Source organism: Phaenicophaeus curvirostris, chromosome 27 (assembly GCF_032191515.1).
Source record: "Phaenicophaeus curvirostris isolate KB17595 chromosome 27, BPBGC_Pcur_1.0, whole genome shotgun sequence".
In the NCBI taxonomy this organism is placed as follows: Eukaryota; Metazoa; Chordata; class Aves; order Cuculiformes; family Cuculidae; genus Phaenicophaeus; species Phaenicophaeus curvirostris.
The window spans coordinates 1027713-1043281 of NC_091418.1; the positions used below are offsets into that span (position 1 = coordinate 1027713).

Here is a 15569-nt window from a genome sequence, read left to right on the forward strand (position 1 = left end):
ACCAAAGTGCACAGGAAAAGAGTGAAGTGAACCCAACTGCATGAACCCGAGGGGCCTGGTTCTCCCACCAGTAGGAATTTCCACTCGGACACCTCACACAGCAAGAACCAAGCACGAATCACAGGCTAGAAGGAGATCAGGTGGTGTTAACAATACTTCCAGAACAGACTAATACTAGGAGATGGTTCTATTTTTACATGCCTAATTTGAGAGCTGCTGATATACACAGTGAGAACTGAGGAGCTTTTACAGTTTTAGAAAGCCAGGTGCTTTTAAGATGTACCTTTAAAGTCAAAATCCATTTTAAATCACCACTGAGAATCTTGGCTAAAGTATAATAACGCTTCCAGGCACTTGCTCTGAAAAGCAGCCTGAGCTCTGTCCTAGATCAGCACGCAGTGACACGCATCATTCACACTAATGGACGACTTCTAGCTGTGCCAGGGAGAGAGAAAGGGAAGAGCTGGGAGAAAGTGCCAAAATGTACTGAAACAAAAAAAAACAACCCCCAAATCAAAATCAGGTGCAATTGCATCTCCAGCCTGTGCACTTGGTGTTAACCACTCGCTCCATTTCTGTGGCTCGTGTCTGCTCTACATTCTGCACTGCGAGCAATTCTGGTGCTGGGTAAAAAGCAGAGATCAGTCTGAACCTACAGCTAGGAACACATTAATGGGGTTCTGCTGCCCAGGGCAGGGAGAACCTAGCACTTCTTTAGGGTCTGTAGGTACCTAGGAACGTTGGGGAGAGGAAAGGTCATAAAAATCTGTTATTTAAATCTGTCCAAGCAAAAGCATTAATAAGGCACATGAGCCGAGCACTGCTGGGCCAAAGTGACCTCAGAACTGATGCTGTTAGCGTAACCTGGGTGGAAAATGCCAGGCCCAAACCATTCCATGATTCTGTGATCAGATTTTCGCTAGAGGCATCAAGTCTCACACAAGCAACACAGTCTGTCTGGGTGACGACCCTGAAGAGGGATGCGATGCCTTTATCCAGACTGCTCTGACAGAAACGAGCTCTGTTCTAAAGTGTGAAGGAATTGAAGTCAAGACCAGCAGCACATCCCTCACCACCCGAAGATCAGGACTTGCACCCCGACGCGCTCTCGATTACCAGTGCTGATTTTCAGTCTCAGACATGCTTTTCCTTTTCTGTAGTAGCAAATCTGATCCGTGCACTTGCTGACTAATGCTAACAAATCAGGGCAATTGCTGCTTACCAGAATCACCTTCCAATGGGGAGCTGACAGCAAGAACAATGCATCTGTTTGCAGCCTGTGGAGGCCGCGGGGAGCATCTGTCAGCAGAGGAGCTCCTTGTCAGAAGAGGTTTCAGGCCGACTCTCCAAACAGGGAGAAAGAGACATGTACAGACCGATAGCTGGACTGTTGTTGTGTAGTGGTGGCTCTTTCATCCTCCCCTTTCTTTGCTTCCACAGATGACTTTGTTCTATCAGATGTGGCTTTTAATTACGGGAGTTCTCTGTGCCATTAGTGGTTTAACTGAAGAGAAATTGAGCTGTATAAATAGCACCATTTTGCTATTCTCTGTTTATATTAAACTGGATTTCCCTTTTGATATTTATTGAGGGGGATGTGGACCTGTTTGAAGATACAGCTTGACTAGTTAAGGTTTTACTGAAGGAAGGAATTCAGCCACTGGGATTGCCATAGGCAGCATCGTAACTGGTTGGGTAGGAAAGAAGCAAGCGGCAACCACTGCTTAGGCAAGACAGACAACATCAAAGGGGCATTGCACCAGGGGTTTTTTAGCAGTCAGTAAATTCTGCGCGTACAAAGTAGTAAAGGAAGTGTAATAATACCTTATTGTTATACGGGCACCTTTCATCCTGAAGGACAGTAGTTTACAAGCTGGAGATCTCAGCACTGGAATTGGTATTACATCCTGCAGGGCTGGAATATCATTTACCATTTCAGGCTTAAGCTGATTAAGAAATTAACAATTTGGAGAATATTGTCAATGAAAAACATTGCTGAAAAATTACAGTTGAAAAAGTAACATTTTATATATTTTTACAAGGAAAGAATATTTTTTTTCATTGTGAGAAAATTAGATTTTCACTTGAAAATAAAAGCAACTAGTTAATAGTTTTTAACTAATCATAAGAAACACATTCTATAAAGTGTAGGCAGCAGTTTGTAGTCAGCAGTATGAGCTAGTCAGAAGCATATCCTGCAGACAGTACCGTGCGATAGAGAGGAACAGAGAAAAATGGGTAGAATTACTCTCTACTGTCCTTTGTCCAGTTTCATTGCCAATCACCTTGGTTACCTCTACAAAGAATTATGCGACAGAGATGAAGACTTGAGTATTTCTGCCCAGGAGCACTCACAGACAGAGTTAGGTTGCAACACAGAATCATGGAATTGTTTGGGTTGGAAGGGACCTCCAAGACCAATCAGTCCCACCCCTGCCATGGGCAGGGACACCTCCCACTGGATCAGGGGCTCCAAGCCCCATCCAACCTGGCCTTGAACCCCTCCAGGGATGGGGCAGCCACCCCTGCTCTGGGCAACCTGGGCCAGGGCCTCCCCACCCTCACAGCAAAACATCTTTGCCTAAGATCTCATCTCAATCTCCCCTCTTTCAGCTGAAAACCATCCCCGCTCGTCAACATGAGATGAGGAAGCAAAACCTAAAAGTTTAAATAGAAAGCAGCAGACACAGACACCACCATCTAATGATGTTTGAAGAGCGTCTCTCCTTCAGCTGAAAGTCTGTTTGGCCTGTAGGCATCGTGGCCTCTATCAGGCACATTTTCTGCGCCACCCCTTGATTATGAAGAAAGCTACAATTACCCACATTTGACAACTCAGTCTCACAAAGCCGTTGCGAAGTTCAAAGCACAACCCACCTGGTATTTCTTTTACAAGCATGCAATTACAAAGTATGACTTTGGGAAGTTTTTAACCTTTCTTTCCCACGTGCGCAAGTATTCTGGCACTTCCCTCCTTCTCTTTCCAGCTTCCATTTCACTGGGTATTGCACTGAGATGGTTCAGATAAGAGGGGGAACGAGACAGAAACGAGCTGGTTAGGATCGGTGCTCGGCTGAGTTTTCAAATTAGACTGCCACACTGAATAAATCAGAAGCCTGGGAGATTATAAGTGTCCAAAATTGCTTACAGGACCCAGGTTCAGGGATGTTAACCAAGGACTGAAGTGATGTAAAGCAAAGCACTGTCCTCCCCAGGATGCTAAGGCCTCAACTAAAGCCGCTCTGAGTGCAGCCTGCCCTGGTTGCAGAGGTTTCAGAGAGCTTCTTTCACACCACTGCATTATTATAAAGATGTGTCTGAAGATGCCACAATTATAATGGAGAATGTTTATTTTGTCTGTAACCCAGCTGGCTGGGTTGCAGTATTCCAAATAAATAAATAAGAACCCACCCCCCCACGCTGTGATGTGCGTACACGGGTGTTATCTCCTCTATCAGATTCCTGTACAAAAACTCCCGTCAGGCTATTAATAATCTGGAAAAACACCTTGAAACTCGACTCAATGAGGGCACATTGCAAATGGGCTCTAATGGCTTTTATTTCTCATCTCTGTCACCTCCGATCTAATCTGCCACTTTCTCATTTTTTATCCTCTCGGGTGCCCTCAAAAATCAGTCAGCGACTCTTCCCTCAGTGCCAGGAGGAGCAAAGGGGCCCTGGGATGGGGTCAGCAGGCATTTATGAACAGAGAGAGGTCGGGAGGATCATGTAGTGGGAAGCAGAGCCCTGGGCTCGCTCCGGGGACCGAGCAGAGGTGAGGGCAGGGCAGCTTTCTGCCACTCTGGCGCCTGGGATCAAAACGGACAAAAGCAAAGGGAGACACAGTCCTGGAGAGAAAACATTCCCACCACCACAAACAGCTTACAACGAACAAGTACCCCCAGACTCAAGCACCACCCCTCCTCCCCGTTATTTTATGGGCCACGACGGAAGTTTCCTGCAGTCTAAGACTCATTGTTAGCCACAAGGAAAGAATTAGCCAAGACCATGCCAAAAAGCTGGTACCGACTCCCCAGTGGCAGGCTGGTTCTCTGGATTGGTTCTTTCCTTTTTGGTTTAATTAAAAAGAGCAGCCTGGAACTGAAACTGGATCCCAATTTTTTTATCTCTATTTTGGGGCCACGTCTGTATCTTCTGTGGAAACACCAATGGCCCCATCACAATTTTGCAGCACGCGTCCCTCTGTTTAAACTCGTGCTCCTCACGTTTGTGCCTGGGGTGGTGCATTGGGTTGAATTAAAAGTGCAAATCAAAGGCTACTTCATTCCTTCTCCTCTGAAAAAAACAAAGAGAGAAAGAATGTGAGAGGACATTGAAAATTATACAGGACTCATGCCCTATGAAGGACTGATAGTTAGACTTTTAAACATTGTTCAGATGCTCCCAAGTTTCTAATTAGATATCACTGCATTTTTTAATTAGATGGCATTCCTAGGTGTTTAATTACCATCAAATAAATGGACCTCAGGTACCTAAGAGGAATAGGGATGAGGCGGTTTCTGACAAAAGTAGCAGAGTTTGTGATTCTCCGAGAGAAGCCCCAAGTCCTTTTCTCCTTCAACCGTTTTGACATCGCAATCTGTTTAGGTCCTTCTTTTCTGCTTTATTTGGTTATGCAAACATTAACTTAAGGAATATTTCTCAAGCCTCCTGTGGGAATCCAACCCCATTTTCAGAGACAATGCATGAACAGAAATGACTAACGTTCCTCTGTGAGGAGATTTAAAGCTTTTGACTCAAAGTTGATCCCCCCCCTCCTTTTTTTCTTCTTCCTCCTTCTTCTAAGTATCTCTTTATTCATCACTTTAATTACCTAATCGTAAATTTCTTTAGGGGGTTACTTAGAAGGAAAATTAGCATCAAAGCTTGGCAGTAAATTCAGGGGCTTTGGAGCAGGTCCAAGCTGTTTCACCTGTGATTAATTAGATGATTTTTTTTTTCTTTAAGTGCCAGAGGGCTGCTGAGGTCTTTAAGCAGTTACATGACTGCTGGCAGCTCAGGAATTATGATTGATGCATTCGTTTGGCATTCAGGACTTCTGCTTCTTTTTGGTAGTTGCTGGGATAAGCAAGTACATAAGACCAGCCACACTGGTGGGAACAAAAGGCTCGCTGCTGGTGAGCACCAGTCCTTACTCTCAGAGGAGAGAGGAGAAACTGGGTACGTTTGCTTCTCCACTGCTGGCAGAGTATTAAATGCGTCTAAGATGAAAGAAAGGGAGAAAGAAATGCCTACAATACAGATTATGTTTTACAGGGTCACAATATCAAGTCATAGCAGGGCTTCTTTAAAGCTTTCTTTAAGGTTTGGGCTTATTCAGGAATGAAAATGAGAGGAAACCAGAACTAAACCCTATAACCTTGACACCAGAAACCTTCTGTAAGAACAGGACAGGCTTAAAAAAATGCATTTCTCTTTCACAAAAAACTAATGTCCTTTTCCCCTTGCCCTAAAGGGGACAGAATGGATCTCAGTGTAGTTGCATTATTTTTTTTTCAAGCAGAAAACCTTACGAAACAACCAAATTCCAAGGCACAGTGACTGGTCTGGAAACAAGAATCCTGTTCTGTCACAAAAAAGAAGCATTAGCCCCAAACCTCAAGTTCTCCATTAAAGCTTTAGCAGAAGTTAGAACCATCAGGCAGTTGTTATCCCCATGCAACTCCCACCCACATGCAGGACAGAGGAGCTTGGAAAAGCATCTCAACCTGCAGAGAGGCCGAGCCCAGGCAGCTGAGTCCATCCTGTCACTGCTCTGGCTACATCTGTTTTCTGGGAAATGGAGACGCTTCTGTCACTAATGCTTATTAGTTGGCACATGTGTACTACAGGAGAAGTGTCAGGAGCATTAATGATGCACTTCCAGATTGCTTAATACAGTTAGCTCACCTAATTCACTCCGCATGGCCTCCTGCTGCAAGGAGATAAGCAATCAGCAGTTAAACAGTACTGGTCTTTCTAACTGGCCACTGGAGAGACAGTGGGGAATCAGACCAGCTTTATGGTACGTTGGTGGCAGATCAAGAGAGCAAGCTGAACTAGATGGATGGGAAAGCAGCAAAGAGCCCTTCCTTCAGCAGGAAGAGGCTGGAGAACCCACTGCCAAGTGATGACTAAGACAGACCTTCTCCTGTTCGGGCATTAACTTAAACCATCAGGTGCGTGGAGTTTATCTCAGCAGAGTAAAATCATCTTTCAGACAAGATATGTGCTTCACAGGAAACTGTGCGTGTGCTCTAAAAATCTACTCCTGCTGTCATGCATCCTTCCTCCCAAGTGTTCTCAGGACAACAGGATGTCCCTTCACATCAGGAGACAGCTCCTCATCCTGCTGCGAAGTAGTTAATCTCCATGGGAAGTTCCTAGGCCCCTTACCATTACTGCTCAGAGAATAATGACACTTGGTGTTTGCAGCCACCTCTTGTTTTTGTCAATGCCCAGCCTGCCTCATCTAACATTTACAGAGTCTGGATTCTCCTCAGCTCTCATTGACTTTGTGTCAGTCACCACCCGCTGCATGCTGTACTGCGAAACCCAGCCCAGCTCACAGCAGTGACAGCCGTCACTGCTCCTTCTGCTGGATTGTATCTGACTGCAGGAGGGAGGAGGGAGAAAACAACCCTGGCCTGGGCAAATGCATTCATCTCCTCATGGGCAAGTGCTCCTTGCAGTGGCCTCTGTGTGTGTGTGTGTGCCCTTATCAGGGTTCATGCCCAGGTGGATGCATGCGTTAGGGTAAGTGATTTAGCATGTCCGAGTCTCTACAGAGTCTACATATCCCTACGTGGACCTTCAGAGAGGTTCCTGGCTCCTGTACCTGCCTGAAATGATGGGGTGGCCCAGCTGACATACAGACCAGTCACACACTGGAGAACTGACCTGCAAGCTCATCCCCAGTAACTCTCCTGTTCGACAGCACAATGATACTCGTCTGCATCTGTAAAAAGGATGGCTGTTTAATAACAAATGGAAGAATAATTCATCAGGTCCTGCTTCATGAAGACTATTTGATCCACCTCTGAAAAGACTTAACTCTGGCAAGGGAATGGCCCCGTTAGCAGCAGCTGAGATCTGAGAGCAGAAATGCAAATTGGCCCAGCAGGAAAACTGCTGGCCTAGGAACTGGGGACATGACTTCTGTTTTTATCTTTCATACCAACCTGACACACACTTTTGAACAAACTACAGCTCCTCTACTTCCCTTATACTTCTTTTCGTGTGTATGACCCATGCTCACGAGGGTCAGGGACCGCTTCTGATTGCATCGGATACGGCTGGACTGGATGATCTTAGAGGTCTTTTCCAACCTTAATGATTCTATGGAAAACTTTCAGAACTCAACTGGAGACTCCAGTAGCAATGCTAAAAATAAAACCCACTAGTATTAAGCACCCCCTCACACTGGTGACCTTAGACTGGGTGTAGTTTAGCAAATCACAGCACGGAGGTCCTTAAGAGCTTTGTGCGCTCCACTGTGGTTTTCACTACAGGATCTGGGTTTATTTATGCAATAGGAACACAAACACATCACCCAAACACAACACAAGAAGGCACTGTTGAAGATTCAAAGGTGGGAGCTTCAGAAAGCCTGTTTGCATGCACCCACACACAGCTTCTCTCCTACTCCTTTGCTTTTCATGGTTTGTGACAACAGAGATTATTCCTCGCTGGAAGAATGTGGCATTGTTGACATTTGAAAAAAATCAAAACAGGCCACTGCTTTGCTTGAACAGCACAGGCGTTCTTGATCAGCCGTCTGAGGTGCCTCATCCGTACAAAGCATTTAAACCTGTCTAACATCAAAAAGTAAGGTAAGACAAGTCACTTTGATGCTCCAGAGCACATGCCTAACATGATTATTGCAGAATCTTCCTGGTGATAATAGAATTATGCAAAGGAGGCCTTGACCCATTAATGCTTTTACCTTTCTTCAGATTTCTCTCCCTCTTCCTTCTTTCATGAGAAGCAGAACTGCTTGCTCAGATACAGCAACAGAACAATAAAGTGGAATAAGCAAAGTGAAAGAGGTGCCTTCTTGCCCTTGCTGTCTCTCCCCACTTCACGTACCCCAGTAAAGCAGATACTCAAGCAGTTTTGGGTTAAGCAACCAGGAACGGGCTGTCCTGGAACAGCTGTACGGCCGGAGATGGGCACATTCCCCCATCTCGGAGCCACTGCGAACGCGGGATAGGAAAGCACGGCACATGTCATCACTGAGACACTTCAAATAGCAGGAACACTTTAACAAAATGCTGCAAACCTCTCTTTGTAATGGAAAGAAGACCGTGACACCAGAGGCTGCAACAGTTTTACACCCAGTAGCACAGCTCTGGAGTAACACAGCGGCATAGCCAATGCTTGCTGTGAAAGCTGGAGCTATTATGTTAACAGTAAACCGGTTTTGGTGTTTCTTGCAGTTTTCCCAATAAAAATACTCTAACATTGCACAAGCCCTGCTGAATATCAGAACACAGAGGCCCAGGCATGGGTAGTTATTTGAATGCAATAGAACAATAAGGAAGAAAAAAGGATGTTACCTCCTCTGTGCCCTGCTTAGACTGAAATATAGCTGGAAATAAAGAAAGATGATGACAATACAGAAAGCCTGCAGAGGCTTAGTATGAGGTATCCTTCATAGTCAGAGGACTGCAAAGCCTGCTCAGGCTCTCCATTCCACCTCTTAACTGCCTTGGCTGTTTAAAGCAACACATGCTAGGGAATGGACCAAGAAACTATTATTGAACCCTTGTTCTGCCAGAGGGTAAACAGAACCCAGTGCACAAATTCTTATCTAAGTTTGTATATACAGCAGGCAATTTTAGGCCAAAAACCTCCTACCAAGAGATCAGCTGACGGTCTTGGCTCAGGTTCAGGTCTGCAAAGGGCTGGCAAAGGAAGAGCATGCTTCCTATGTATTTTGTTTGCTCTGAGCACGGTTCACCAATTCCTACTTGCAAACTGTCCCAAAATGAAAATGTATGATTAGTTTGTTCCAGGGAAGATGAGTCCAACTCATTACAGCTCAGACCTCAATCCAGCTCCAAACTTCCCCAAACACTGATATGTTTCCATGTGGAGCTTCAGTCCAAGATATTCTCTTGCTTCTTACTCATGCTCTTTGAGTAGAGCTCCTAAATGTCTCATGTTAAATCAGTACCTATTCACATCAGGCCAAACAAATCACAGAAGACAGTCCTTTCCCCAAAGCTCCCATTACCTAAATTAACACTTGCACTATTATTTTCCTGGTACACAGCAAGCAGCATTAGGATACAGTTAAATAACTCACCCAAGGCTGCACAGCCAGCTTGGTGCAGTGCAGCTGGTTGCTTGACTCCTAAGCTCAGTGCTTTATCTCATTGCTCAAGAGGGAAAGTGTTGCCCAGAGAATCCACGGCTGCCCCATGGAGGTGTCCAAGGCCAGGCTGGATGAGGCTTTGAGCAACCAGATCCAGTGGGAGGTGTCCCTGCCCATGGCAGGGGCTGTTGAACTGGATGAGCTTCAAGGCCCCTTCCAACCCAAACCATTCCATGATTCTATGAAAAGTGCACGTTCAGATCTGACCATTCCCCTGGGTACGAAAGCTCCTGGAGTATCGATTCAAAACAAAGACTTACTGTCCCCATTTTTCCTGTCTAAACCAGAAAAAGGACCAAGACCTTATTCTTGAGCTTCAGGGATCTGTTAATTGGCTCCCAAGTAAAATTACAGAGCCTTAGCTGCCTGATAATGATTGTAAATGACAGAGACTATCAGGTTTACCTTGTGATGTCCCTGGGGAGCTTGCAGTTAGTTTAGTCTGAACTCTGCATCAGCTGTTTGGGTTCCTTTCTTCTCGGCATGTGGTATCTGGACTCAAGCTGCAGTCTTTCAAACCTAATTAGTGTTAGGGGAAAGAGAGAGAAAAAAAAACCTAAACACCACTGCTCTCCTCCTTCCCTCAACTGACTTTAAAATGTACACGCAAGGCCTGAGTTATGGGATGAGTTCATGGGGATTTTCATTTGTTTTTTTTCCATGCATCTCAATCTAGCATCTTCAGTTCTGGCTGCAAGAAAACTGAATTTCAGCGTGCTGGAACCTTGAGAAGCTCAGCAGAGAATCTCTAAATTTGCTGGACTCATCATGGTTGGGTCTGTCCTGTGCACTGCTCAGCAGAAACTCAAGTTTGTGTCCTTTTCTTCACAGAGAGAGCGTTTTACTGACATTTGTTGTTAAAGTGCAACAATTCTGTTTTCAGTCATAACCTCATGTTAATGTTTAGCCAAATTCAGGCTGCCAACCCTAAGATGACCTAAATTAGACTGTGTTCTTATTTACACAGACCATTTGTGGATGTCTTAACTTGTACATTTTTCCATCTGCAGGGCATTTCACAGTCCCTCATCACTCTGGCATGAAAGTGTCTGTCCTACCTGTCTCCCAGCTTGGTAACTGGCTCCATCCCACATCACAGGGCATCGGTTGTTGCAGTGTTGAATGGAACAAGACAGAACAGCAGATCCACAGGCAGAGGCTTCAAACCACTGGCAGGGCAGCAATCACACACCTGAAAGAGCAGCAGCACACGAGATCCAGGCTGCTTTGCAAGACCTTTGAACTGGGTGTTTGGGACAGCAAGAAAGCTGCATTTTCTTGCAATGACTGACTGAAGGCACACAAGTCTGCGGAACAATGAGACAATACACAGAGGGTTTAATTTTACCTAGGAATGGCATATATCTATTTCAAATGAAGCTAATTAGTCTCTAGAACAGCTGCTGAAAGATGTGATGTGTTTCTTCATTGCTGAAAATCTTTAAATCAAGACTAACTGTCTCTCTAGGAGATCTGAAGCTCAAAGCAGTCACTGAAATCTTGACATCGAAAGAATCAGTGAGTAGAACAGGTTAGATGAGAAGGTTCCCTCTACAATCCCTGCCCTCAGCAGTATTGCTGACTCCATGCTCCAGCAGCTGCCTAATGCAGGAGGCTCACTTGTAAAGATAAATCACATCTTAAGTGAATGTAAGGAAATCACGTACAAGTGCCAGTAAGCACCATGTTAAGAGCCCACACCAGCTTGTCCCAAATGGCCTTACAGGAATATCTAAATCCAAGACAAAAATAAGTAATTCAGGTGGAAGTTTGGCATCTGTCATAGGCCAGGTCACCACCAGCTTTTGACCTATTCCTGCTCAGTTCCTAGAGAGGCGTAAAAGAATGTTTATGAGCAAGACACCATGTGCAAACAACTCTGCACCATCTCCTCCCCTCTTGCCCTGGTGCAGGATCGCTCCAGCCAAGCAATGGATTGGTAGAAACTGAATTTGATTAAAAAGGAAACCAGGTTAAAGAACTAAGTTTTAGCTCCCTGTTAATTGTAAAGTATCTAGTGCCTTGATAATTGCTCGTAAATACCTGCTGAGTTGCCAAGCCTGTGTTAAGGCTTGGCAGTCGTCAATGAATCTTAAAGACTTCAGATCGCACTCTTTGATGCAACCCATCACATCCCAATCCGAAGGTAGGACACAAAAAGGCAAGAACACTGAGCACTCCGGCTCGGCTAATCTGGCAGAATGCATCCCAATCTTCATAACTGTGTGAGGGGCTGTGCCAGAGCTCCTGAAAAGGTCACTGGTATTTTTTGAGTGATAAATCACGGAGGGAAAGATTTGCATTTTGGCTGTATAAAATCCAGGGCTGGATTAGAGAGAGCATACTTTGCAGTAATATTTCTCTCCTGACTTGTTTTATTAGCTTCCTTTAAACATGTTACATTATTGCTTATAGAATTTCATTTACTTGGATTGGCAGCTTGATAAATATGTCTATTGGCGATGATTTGGATTGCTCTGGGCATTAATATTATTAAAACCTGTCACAAGGAAATGTCTGAAAGATGACTTACTGTAAAGATTACAGCATGAAATAAATCATACAATGGTATTTGTTACCGTTTATGGCCTCTTGGAGCCGAGTCAATCCCTTTTTATGTTGCATTATTTTTCAAGTTTTTATAGCCTTACATTATATATCGCTGTCAGAAATGAACAGATGGGGTGTCAAACACGAGCCTTCTGAATAATTCCCACCCTCGGGTTATTTGTATGAAGGACAAGTGTAAAACTGTGTTCTCAAGAAAAAGGAGATAGATAGAGGTGGCGAAAGTGTTGTTACAGTGAGCGAGATCCCTTTTGTCAGCAGGCGCATTGTGCTTTTGATCACTACCTGGTATTTACGCTGCGGGGTGGGGGCTCGGAGGAGAATGTAGCAGTGTGTCAACATAGCAAATCCCTCACAAGTTGGACAAGTTTTGTGTTCCTTCAGCTTTACTTTTACTGCTACAATGGGAAGAGACATGGAAGGGTTTGTAGAAACATGGAAAACTGTGGATACCTGTAGGTGCCTCTCCAACTAGTCCCTCCTGGGCTACACAAACAGCATTTCTCGAGTGTGGGACACCTGAGGAAGAAGAGAAGCAGGTATTTTGGACACTGGAAGTTTGTGCACTGATGCTGGGCAGGGAGGTTCTCCAGGACGAAGAGATATTTTACATTCAATTTTTTGTTGTGCTGAAAGTCCCATTTTTCTTGCTATGTTTTTTTGAGGAGTATTTGTCCAAGTCAGGGTGACAGGGTGGACGGGAGCAATAGTTAAGCTGATAAACACGCATGCAGTTAATTAGGTTTGTCTGAGTCAAGAAATCCAGGCGGGACACATTGTCCATGCCTACTTTCACCCAAGCTTTCTCTCTTCAAATCTCCAGGTCCCAGAATCTTGTCCAGGTTTTGGAAAGTGACTCTTCTTGGTATAAATGGATCTTTAGCACCCCAACACAATGTTCTATTGATGCAGGCTGGCTGAGTCTTGCTGATGGAGCACTGAGGTCTTGTCTCCACTGAAACCTGCACAACCAGTAAAACTGATGAATCGTTGGGATGGAGAAGATGCTTTAGTGGATTTTGGACACAGAATCCCAAGATTCTATGGTGAGTAAAATCTGCCCATACTTGTTCTGGACAGACTGCTGTGCCTCTCTGCGTGAAACCCAGGCCTGGTTGCTGGTATTGCAAAAACGATTTCACGTTTTTTACTTCAGTTACACAAAACCACATTGCGTTTGGACTTTAAGTCACTGAAGGTGTTCCTGGTGAATCTAACAGGACTCTTCTTCCACCAGTGACTTACTTCTTGATCCAGTTTTGGTTGAATTTTCCATATGGGCCTTCAGATTTTGTGTTCTTTTTCCTTCTGTTCTGGACAGTAAAACGTCCAGAATACTGGAAAGGAAGTGTCTCAGCTCTTGCCTACCCTTATATATGGAATTTTTTCCTTAACTGCAGTTTGTATTCACGCTCACTGTATTTGGCACCTAAACTCCCTGTGATTATAGCCAGCTGCCATTCCTTACTAATTCAGCCAGCTCATCCAAAGTTGATTCCAGCTTCCCTCTGAAGCTCTCTTCCCTTGTGTTCACATGCCTCTCCTGTTTCTCTGAGCCCCACCATCACAGAGCACCTTACACTTTGCAGCCTCTCCCTGTGTTCCTCAGTCTCTTTTCTACCTTTCATGTTTAAAATTCCCCACCTCTCGTGTCCCCAGGCCCTTGTCCCACATCTATCATCACACTTGTGTAAGAGTTGAAGGGATTCACGTTTGCCATGCAAGGTTCAGTCGTACTGAACACCGTACCTGCAGAGGCACCCACCTGTATACACTAATCCGATTCCACGTTATACAATATTATAATCACTTAAAGAATTTGCATGACTGATGGTGCGAGTTCTGAGTGTATGAGGCTAAGTTTCATAATTAGCTTTCCCTGTGAACTTGTGCAAACCAGTCTATTTATAATTTGGTCAGCTCCTGATTTTTAATGAGAGTGCCGAGAGTGACTGAAGCCTCTGGCAGCATGCATTTCATATTTTAATTACCCACAGTAATTCTGACAATTACACCAATGCCATAAATCACATCATAATGACCCATTAAAGAAAAAAATCCACCCATATTTAATGATTGGATGGGGATTTAAATTAAACAGATATGCAATGGCTGAACGAGGAGCCAAAAGCTCCACGGAGCTGCGAAGTCTTCCAAACCTTTTCACTGAGCTACGGCTTCAGAAGGTGGAGAAACTTCCTGCAAAGTTTCTTTCACAGGCCAAGTCCTGATTTTCTCAGTAGGAGATTGCTTTTCATAGGATGAAATCCATTCCTGTGGGCCAGGCTAGGACTGGATTTCTCCGTGAGTTGAGTCTTGGTAGCTAATTGGCCATTCTGGTCTCTGTCCCTGAGTCCAGAATAGGATGTGAGTGACTGTAGGCACCAGTAGTCACAACCATCCCTGGATGTCATGCAAGTGTAATGGCATTGGGGTTTAGCCAGTCGATTTGACTTTTAGTAGGGGTAGTGTAGATTTTTCCATTCTGGCAGATGGGTTTTGTTACACCATCCATGGTTTGATGAAGTGTAAATTTATCTGTATTGTGGCACTTAATGCTCCTCTTACCATGAACCGGTGTAGAGGAGAGGAATTAGTCAACATTCCTTACATGGCATTTTCTCCTCTGGTTATTTCTTGGTTGGTGTCCCCAAGTGCCACCTCTCAGATCTGAAACAAGAGGGCCAGCTTAGGTCTGCAGCAAGTCCTCTGAGGAGCAGGGTCTGCGCAAAGTTACCACCAGTGCTGCCAAAACTAAGGCCATGCTACCCAGCACAATCTCCTATTCCACTGGGTCCTGGCTCCCTGGGTTTGGCCCTTAATGAAAAACACTTTATTATCTAAGATCTTGAGTAAGCCAAGTCCTGCTCTTTAGATTATTTTGCTATTAATAACGTCACAATAAGTGGGTGGAAGTAGCTAATGGCTCTAAGCCACAAATGATCCCAAATGTTCCAAGTCTCTATTCTCCCGCAAACCTTGACAGATTGGGAGTGCTTAGTAAAATATTGTAACACTCAACACGCATTTACCAGACAGCGATCTGTCCCATGACGGCTTCCAGATGTGTGAGTGTGTGTGTGGTTTCCTAACTCACGTACAGCTTCGATTGCCCTCTGCAGATCCCCCATCAGGCTGCTCATAAATGCTGCTCATAATTAAATTAACTCACTAACTAGCCATGCAAATTTTGATAAGTGGTGACCAAAAAAATAAAAATGAGGAAAACTGGTTGAGATGCTCTCAAAAATGACAAGGTTGTCTTCAGAGATTATTTGTCATTATGAGAAGATTTGTTTTTTTCCCTTCCCGTGTGCCAAATTCTACTTTGTCCCTTCATCCATGACAACTGTTTTAAGGGTTTAATCTAATAATTAGGAGCTGAATTTTGCCACCCTTGCTCAAGCTGTCTGCTGTCTTCCTCTCTGTGCAGCCTTTCTGGAATCAAAGCAAGTCTTGGTTCTGTGTGTGGGTAGCAGGATCAGGCTTTAGTTTTTAAAATACAGCCTGTGCCCAGCCCAAGTAGCAGTGGAAGAACAAAAACATGCACACGCGCTCGCCCATGCTGAGGAGAAGAAGCTGCATTTTATCTAACGCTCCCATGACCTCCGATGGGGAAAGG

At 44.6% G+C, this 15569-nt stretch overlaps 1 long non-coding RNA gene across 3 annotated transcripts in view; it reads right to left on the bottom strand.

The window, feature by feature from the left end:
- Positions 1-15569, bottom strand: part of LOC138731632 (uncharacterized) — a 153228-nt gene that overhangs the window by 115256 nt on the left and 22403 nt on the right. For all 3 annotated transcript variants that reach the window (XR_011339183.1, XR_011339182.1, XR_011339184.1), the window contains 2 exons: positions 10438-10571; positions 9785-9898 (listed from right to left, as the gene is read on the bottom strand). This is a non-coding gene — a long non-coding RNA (uncharacterized lncRNA). The remainder of the gene's footprint in view (positions 1-9784; positions 9899-10437; positions 10572-15569) is intronic.